The sequence below is a fragment of the Tachypleus tridentatus genome, chromosome 12 (assembly GCF_004210375.1).
Source record: "Tachypleus tridentatus isolate NWPU-2018 chromosome 12, ASM421037v1, whole genome shotgun sequence".
In the NCBI taxonomy this organism is placed as follows: Eukaryota; Metazoa; Arthropoda; class Merostomata; order Xiphosura; family Limulidae; genus Tachypleus; species Tachypleus tridentatus.
The window spans coordinates 98,954,766-98,963,489 of NC_134836.1; the positions used below are offsets into that span (position 1 = coordinate 98,954,766).

Below are 8,724 nucleotides of genomic sequence, written 5' to 3' on the forward strand. Positions count from 1 at the left end.
TCTTGGAAGAAGATATGCTGGTTATGGACTTAATCCAAGATTCCTTCTGGCTTTGACGTCTTACCCACTGAGAATGTGCATGGGCCTGCTGGAAGGTGATGCAGTGCGAGAGTGTGGGATACCTATGGAAAGTATCCCAGACCCATTTTTGAGCCTTCCGTGCCACGTGGCAGGTAGGATTCCACCACGGATGAGGATATCATGGAAAACATAGTGAGGTTTCAGGAATACAATGAGCAGCTGCTTGTATAATACAGTCAGTTACTGCTGTCACACAGTTGTTTATTGATGGCAGGATCAAGTCTTGTGAGAGCAGTGAAAGAGGGCCAGTTTGCTTGATCCAGCTTCCACCGAGTCACACGGGTCGTGTGGCATCAACCACTGCCAGTCTTTCTCAAAATTACAGGAAAATGATCACTGCCTCATGGATTAATGTCAACCCTTCATGAAAAAATGAGAATAGTGAAGGGGAGCAAATTGAGAGATTGATAGCAGTAAAGAACTGACTAGGTACATGAAAATAAGCAAAAGAACTGCTATTGAATAGAGAAAGGTTGTGATGAGAGAACATAAGCTCTACAGAGCAACCCCTCCTATCAATATCAGCACTTCCCCAAAGGGGAAGATGTCCATTAAAGTTCCCCAAGATTAAAAAGGGAGACAGCAACTGTTCAATGACAGCATCAAGGTCTCCCCAGGTAACAGGTAGAGAGAACAGTGATGGTACGACCCAAGGAAACATGGATGGCTACAACCTCCAAGGGTGTGTCAAGTGGCAAAGACAGGGTGGGCACATGGTGATCAACCAACACTGCTACCCCTCCATGCACTCGTCCATTATACAGCCTGTCATTCCTGTACAAAGAAAACCTCTGAGGGGTGACTGTATTGGCAGGTTTCAGAAATGTTTCCTGTAAGGAAAAACATACAGGATTGTAAGAAGCAATCAGTGTTTTGATGTCATCCAGATTAGAACATAAACCTCAACAGTTCCATTTTATCAAGGTGGACATTTTTATTTATGTGTAGGTGAATTGGGTGGAGAACCCTTCTGTTTACGAACATGTCTTTTTCTTTACTGTCTTTTTTTGAGGGTGCTTTCTTGACCTCCATGGATCCTGCCCTGGGTCGATTGGGCAGGTCTTTGCTATTAAAAAAGGACTTTGGTGACTGAGGATGTGAATGAATGATCGTTTTGCATCTTGAGGTGGGAGAAGAAGATGTACCCAAGGAAATGCTTGTACCCAAAACCAAAGGAAGTGGATCTTGGGACTTTCTGGAATGTGCGTTAGGGACAGAGATGGGTGTTGAAGTTGATTCATCAACTTTTTAACCATGTTGGTCAAAACACTTTTCATTTGGTTTGAGAACAATTCTTTTAGAGGCACAGAGAGATCCATCTGCACTCCCACTGTGGGAGTAGAATGACGTGCAGCAGCATACGTCCAAGATGAAGTAGTGGTGTGTTTTTATTATAGCAAAGCCACATCGGGCTACCTGCTAAGCCCACCAAGGGATATTGAACCCTAGATTTTAGTGTAGTAAGTCCGATGACTTACCACTGTACTAGGAGGGAGGCGTATAGAATGGTGTACAGCAACTTTAAGTCTCAGGGTAAGTAATGTTTTTAATAGTTTTCAAATGCTTCACCTTTTTTTCTGCCAGTGTGTTGGGCAACATCAAAGTAGGATGGGTGAGAGCCATAGCAATTGATGCAATGAGGGTCCATTTCACACTCAGAAGCATCATGGTCCTTGCCACTGCAATGAGCACATGTCAAGGAACCACAACATGACGTCTTCAAGTGACTGAACCACTGGCACTAGAAACATCTGAGAGGGTTTGGAATGTATGGTTGTACCATGCAATTAAGATAACCTGTCTTGATGGTGGAAAGTGGACACAGTGATGTAAATGTCAGAATGAGGGCATTGGTCGGCATCGTAATTCCATCTTTGTGAGTGGAGATATGCCTCTCTGCAGAGACTCCTTGGGTGAAGAAACTAGCAAGAATCTCTGACTCGGAGATGTTCTTCAAATCCTTCTCAATAATAACTCCTTGATGAATTCAAAGTGGTATGAGGTGTAACCTCAAGTAGCAAATCTATCCTCCACACCTTCAGAGGTAACTCTTTAACCAACTTTTCTTGCAGCACCTCATCACAAGATTTCTTAAAATTCAAATACACCACATACACACCTGTACCTTCATCTACATATGCAGTAACCTCTTCAAAGAATGTCACAGATTAATAACTTGAAAGATCCTTCTAGTGAAACCATGTTGACTTTCCAATACAATTTTAAGCTAAATTAAATGATCTTGCAAAATTTCTTTTATCAGACTTTCAAATACTTTCCCACCACTGATGTAAGACTAATTGGTCTATAATTACTTGGCCAACATTAACCAATTTCCTTTCTTTTGACACCTCCTTACTATTCAAGGATGTAAAAAATAATAGGAACTGACTCACATATCCAATTCTTACAGTTTTAAAAAAAACTGGGAGCAGATGGTTTCATTCTCAATGCGATATAACAAGAAGGATTCTGCATAGGGTAGTCCTGTCCAACTGCCATTTTAAATAAGTACCAGGGTAAAGAGAATGAGAGAATCAAGCTTTGTCTTCTTTTAACTGAATGGATAAATGTGTGGTTGTATCATAAGATAGATTTCTACTACACACTTAGGAAAAAGCCTCCTTCATTCACCACCCTACTGACTAAGGACTCCTGTGCTCCTCATGGAGAAAAAAAGTACACGAGATGGGAAGTGTGGACAAACATCATACTGGAGAAGGTCCAATGGGTGTCCATGATTCCTTATTTTGAAAAGCTGAATGTCTGTAAAAAAATAGACAGAAATCTCCTTTTGCTTCAGTCATAATAGTCCATGATTATGATCCTCTATTGAGTTAAAATTACAGACAATTAAAAACACACAAGTATATACACTAGGCATACCACTAGCGGTCTTGCAGGTCACTCTTTCTTTATAATGAACATTATAGCTTCACTGGTATATAATGGAGGTTTGAGTGAAAGCACACCTGAAGAGATAGCATTTATCACAGAGTAGGATTCTATTAGTAGCAATAAAAGAGGGTCCCTGAAAAAAAACACATGAAATGTTATGAAAAAAGATATCCAAGTCAAAGGAGAATAGAAATGTGTAGAAATACCACTGGAGGGAAGCAATATAACCCGAGTAGAGTACAGCCAGGTAGCATAGATAGCAAGTGATAAAGTAATAGGGAGTAGTCAACATTCTGGCCTAAACAATTTCTGCCAAAAGATGGCAAAGATGAGCAACCAAAAACATAGTGATATGACAAATCTGATGAGAAGAAACATCAAGAAGATAGTAACCTTCCATGGATGAATCTTAATATGTTAATCTAAGTAGATGACAAACCCAACCAGTTAATGTGACATGGGACAGATCCTGGGAAACAGAAAGCTTCCATGGAATAAAAGGTCAGGAATGTGTTTCCAAAAAGGAGTCAGTATGCGCCACATAATTTCTTAAGGAGTGAACCTGACAAAAAAGCTGTTCAGGATTGGAACAGAAGTACAGGTGGGAGATGGAAGGGAAAGATATGGGTGTGACAGCCAAATGGCCTTCCCAGGTAACAAAGTTCTTGGGGGGTAAAGATGAGTCTAGATGCAAGACAACATACGAGGAATGGTAGAGGGTTCTGATATTATTAATAACACTAAAGCAGCATTCAGCAGAACACATACCTATCATACACAGCACTGACCATATACAGCCCTAAAGAAAATACAAAACATGTGTCCGTATATCAATCATTATCAACAGACACAGACAAATTTTGGCAGTGTAATGAGGAATACTATTCCACATATATCCACCAAATTACATTTCTGACTGAGTTATAGAGCAAAACATAGTGTGAACTATGAGCCCTTATCTTAAAAGATGGAGATTTATTAAATTTTTATTACTTTGACCCTCCAAAAACTAATTACTTTTAAGTTGTATCATAGTCCAAATGTATACCAACTTTTTGTCTAAATCCATTCAGCTGTTCTCAAGAAATTTTGCTAACAAACACATACACACAGGAGTGAAAAACTTCCTTTACCTTCAATGACAAAAGTAATAAATGTCCAAGCAACTACATCTACATGTTAGGATAAATAGGAAATGTAATATACCACATACCTGATTGACCAGCTGTTAAAAAAAAAACAAGTGCAGAGACTGACAGACCAAAATAATAAAATGCTGTCTTCTCCATTATTATATTCACCCTCAGAAACATTGTCAGGTTAAAAATTAGAAGAAATTGCTGGATGAAAGTAAGAATCTAGCTCACTGAGAATTAAGACCTCAGCAGTTAAAGTTGAACCTCACACCTGGGTACTTGTACAAGTGTTGTCTCTGTAACAGGAACATCTGTGTTCTGTTGTCAGTACATTGAATCATGATGTCATTCTAAGTTACCATATAATTATGTAACAACAGGTAAATGCAAAGAAAAGAAATTTAAACAACTGAATGCAAATACAGGAAACTATGGAAAAGGGTACTAAAGTGTCAATGAAGTACAACTGTAAATGGTAGTTACACATGAAAAACGCATCTAAATTATGCTAATCCAATCAAGAAAGTAAGGACTGAGCAGAAACATCTGTGCTATATAAGTGGTACAATACTATTGTTGGAGTGAGGTCACAGACTATACACATTCAGAAGTGGCACACAATTTGTGGGTTATATAAATTGGTGAGCTGAGCATTAAAACTCTTTAAAAATGCTTAGGGAACAGAAGGAAGATCAAGATAGCTTTATTATGAAAGATGGTAAAACAGTATTGGAACCTTCCAACTTTATCTTAATGAGCTCAGAATTAATGTAATAAATTTGTTTAACCTTGTTTCTATTTATTAATTAGTAAAAAACTGAAGAGAAAGTATAATTTATTAATACAGCCATTCCCAAATCCTCAGATATTAGCTTTCTAGTATTAGCTCTACTCCTATTCTAACATTTTGATTGCCTTTAATGTATTTGAAGAAATCCTCACAATTTTTATTTTACATTTTCAGCCAACCTTTTCTTATGTAGTTTGATTTCCTACTTTACCAATTGGTCAACTATCTTGATCTTTTATATTTTTACAATGAATTTAATCTTATATTTATAATGTGTCTCTTAAATTTTAAATCAACTGTTAGCCAACATTTTTTACTTGTAGCTACCCTTTTTTGTCTATAATGAATGTGCCCATCTCGAATATTCAGGAATTTTTAAAAAATTTACACATTTTATTAATATTTACAATTAATTAAGTTGCCTAACTCACAGTACATAATTCTTTTCTCCTCCTTAAAGTCTGCTCTCTTTTAAATTTGAAACTAAACCTGAAAACATAAACTGAAAATCAGGAATAAATACAATTAAAGTTAGGAAGGTTGAGATACAAATTGGAAAATTTACATAATTATAGGAAATGATAGGGATTTATGTTCAGTTTTGTCAACTTGCCCAAAAAAGTAAAATAAAGGGGCACTGTCTTACTGAAATTGGGGTCTGCTAGGATAATGCCTGAATGTAAGGTTATCTTGTAGGTTAAGATCTCTCACTTGTTTTCTCTTTAGTAAAGAATGGTTAAGTGGTGTAATGGTTATTCAAGTTTACATAATTACTTGGGAGATTAAGAGGATAAATGTATTTGATTTCTATGTGCTACATTCAGAAAGTAACAGAAAAAAATGGAACAAAATAAAGGCTCCAATTTGTAACAAGGTGATTGGTTTCTTGAACAAGTTACTCTTAGCAAAGTGAAAGCCTGCACTGCACAGGAGTTTACAAGGGAAATAAGTTATTTCTTGAAAAAAAAAAGGTTGAGTTCAATTTCTCAGGGATAGGTGTGAAAAAAAGAACTAGTACACCTAATTACACAATGAAACTTTCCATCACAAATATTTTCCCATTTAAAGTCTTGCATTCACATCCTCATTAGTAGTTAACAGTAAATCTAAAAATTGTATCACCTCTGGTTGGCTCTCTGACCATTTGGTATGGAAATCTGGAATAATTTCACATATCTTCTTTCTAGCACTGCTTGATTCCATACAATCTGATCCAATATGTCAAAAATTACAGATTCCCATAATTATTGTATTAGTAATAAGCTTGATCTTATTATATAATTTAAAACTGAAATAATCTATATAATTAGATAATGTCCTATGACAAATGTGAGTTAGAAACTTTCTACCTTTAAAGTCCTTCACTGCAGCCCATACAGATTCAATTTCTTGACTACCATTTCTATATTCATTACCACCAGGATGCAAATAACTGCTTATATGAAGAACTATCCCTTTTTTAAAAAATCTATCTTTATTAAGTAACCCATCTCAAAAACTAAAAATCTCTATAGTAAGTTTTTATTCATTTTACACAAACTTAAACATTTCAAGTTATTTTCAAATGGCATCCAAATATTTTTCCCTCAAAAATGCAAAGTACTTGGATTACCCAGACTAATTTTCTTAAGTGGAAAAACTCCTTCAAGATCAATCAAATCCATGTTTTGGAAAGTACTGAAAATTAAAAGGTAATATAAGAAAAAATGTACAAATTTTCAACATAAACAGTGTTATTACATCATAAATTATAGGCTAGATGATACATCATTCAGCACAAAAAAAGGTTACACCTCACCCATAAGAATGAAAATGATATTACACGCTTTCATTTACATTCATGTGATTAAGCAATAAAATGTTTTAAAGAAATTTAAAAACCAAAACGTAGGTTACACAAATATTATTCTATCAAAGAAAATGATGAACCTAAATTTCAAACTTAAATCAAGATCTTTCTAATTCTTCTATTATCCACAATCAATAAAATCTTAAACTTATAGCTGCTCCACAAACCTCTAAGAATGTAAATCAACCAAGTGTCATTGTAACAGCTCTTCTGTGCATTCTTTCCACCATGCCATTTTTCTATAGTAAGGAAACTAAAGCTGTAATTTATATTGTAAATGAAACCTTACCAGACTGAAATAGCTTCCTTATTCTTAAAATCAGAATTGTCCATGGTTATATTCTTATGCATTAATGGTTATAAAATGTGGAAGAAACAATAATTCTTGTTTTATCTGGTTCTTATAAAAAAAAAAATATGTGCATTGAATGCTAAGTATAATTGTGGGGAACCCATATGTGATTTCAGTTAACTGTTAACTGATAGTAAACAATGCACTTATAAAGAAAAAAACAGTAATATACATTAATATTGTCAATATCAATACAAGTAATTTTATTTCTTTAATGAGACATGTATATACTTGTATATATTTTACAGAAGAAAACATGGATGAAACAAATTTCTTATTCTCAACTTCAATATATCTTATAATTAGAGTTAAGAGCTTTAACAGTGGAAAAAACATAGTATTTCTTAGAAAGTTACATTTATACTTGGCATCTTTATATGATTATATTTACCACCTCCAATTTCTAATTAGGATCAATGGTTGTGATTTTTGAAATACAAAACACAGAACCTGGTTTCTTACTTTTACTACTATTATTATTTGTAATATTTTAACACAAACAGTGCATAATTACATTTTAGAATAACCACATCAATGTTTCACTATATTGATTTTGGTACCATGCATGGATATAATGACAGAATTACAAAAAATAAACACGTGAAAATATCAGACCTATATTTCATTTATCTTAAAGTTTATAAAATAGTTTTGTAGTCCAAGAACTCAAAGAACTTCTTAAGCCAAACTTTTTTTAAATTTTAATAATAAACAATAAATTAAAATTATTATTTTGCAGACCTACATTCCAGACTTAAACTTATCACTTACAGTTCAACTGAGGAACTATAAACAGTAAAAAAAACAAACTTAACATTTCTTACGATCGTAGGCCATTTGGCTTTAACTACTACTAATAGCAATACTAGTTTCGGCTAAATTTAACTCTACTCCAAGTAAATATTTGTTTCATCCTGGGTGGTTTATTTAACCTTTACAATTATTCCACGTTTCTGTCATGATAATATTTAATAATACGCAAAGCACTCCACAGTTTATTCCAGGACTCAATAATAAAGTTCTCAACGAGGTTCATTAAGCTAAACAATTAATAATTTCGAATAAAACCTAAAATTATTTAAAACTTAACAAATCATAATCGTAACTTGGTACTTCCAACTTCTAAAACACATAAAAATGCTCAAAATCCAAACTTAAGGTGCACACACTACACGTTATTACCATGAAATCACATATCAGCTCTGTTATTTATAATATCTTAGTAAACTTTCCTTATTTCTTGTATTTTTACAAAAATTTGAGATAAAACTACGATATTCATATAATCAAACATACACGCGCGTCCTCTAGCAACGAAAAACTACCAATACGAACACGCTCCATTATTAAATTTCTAACTCAAACATATATATAATCAGAGAATAATTTGCTGTTCATTTAGCACGGAACTACAGAATGCATTGCCTGATCTCTGTTGAAAACCTGGGGTAGATATCTAGATTAATAAATATTGTTTAAGATGTGTAAAATATGGAATAATTAAACAGAAGGCAAGGCAATGGTAATATTATTGACGTTTCGGGTCTAAACACTTCTTCAAAAACTTTTAAGTCTTAATGTTGTTGTTGTTTTGAATTACGCACAAAGCTACACAGTG

At 34.3% G+C, this 8,724-nt stretch overlaps 1 protein-coding gene across 5 annotated transcripts in view; it reads right to left on the reverse strand.

Moving 5' to 3' along the window:
- The window catches only part of LOC143234133 (uncharacterized), a 58,068-nt gene extending 49,625 nt beyond the window's left edge, over nucleotides 1-8,443 (reverse strand). For 3 of the 5 annotated variants that reach the window (XM_076471225.1, XM_076471223.1, XM_076471221.1), the window contains exons 1-2: nucleotides 8,289-8,443; nucleotides 6,922-6,993 (exon numbers count right to left, since the gene is read on the reverse strand). The gene's annotated coding sequence lies outside the window, so the exon portion shown is untranslated. Of the gene's footprint in view, nucleotides 1-6,517; nucleotides 6,583-6,921; nucleotides 6,994-8,288 lie in introns of all 5 variants that reach the window. The other 2 variants (XM_076471224.1, XM_076471222.1) reach the window with 1 other exon arrangement.
- Between the last annotated feature and the right edge of the window lie 281 nt (nucleotides 8,444-8,724).